Below are 330 nucleotides of genomic sequence, written 5' to 3'. Positions count from 1 at the left end.
TGACAATTTTATTGAGTTATATCATAATTTAATTTATTTTTGATTTTGACAATAAAGTATTAATGATAATTCTTTTCTTTCATATTATTCTTCATTATTTTATTCTTTCATAATTTCTAAATTTTGTTTCTTAATTTATTTATTCTTTTTATTGTTGATTGAAAATAACATCATTATTTGATTTAATTTGATTTGATTTGTTTCTAATTATCATTTATTTCATCGAATACCATATTATTTTATCATTTGCCATTCTTTGTTATTTGTCATATATTCATATCTCATGTCGTTTAATTGATTTTGAGGAATGACCAAATATAAATATATTCG

The sequence above is a fragment of the Entamoeba nuttalli genome (assembly GCF_000257125.1).
Source record: "Entamoeba nuttalli P19 unplaced genomic scaffold asmbl_9843, whole genome shotgun sequence".
In the NCBI taxonomy this organism is placed as follows: Eukaryota; Evosea; order Mastigamoebida; family Endamoebidae; genus Entamoeba; species Entamoeba nuttalli.
Note: the sequence above shows the minus strand (reverse complement) of the source record.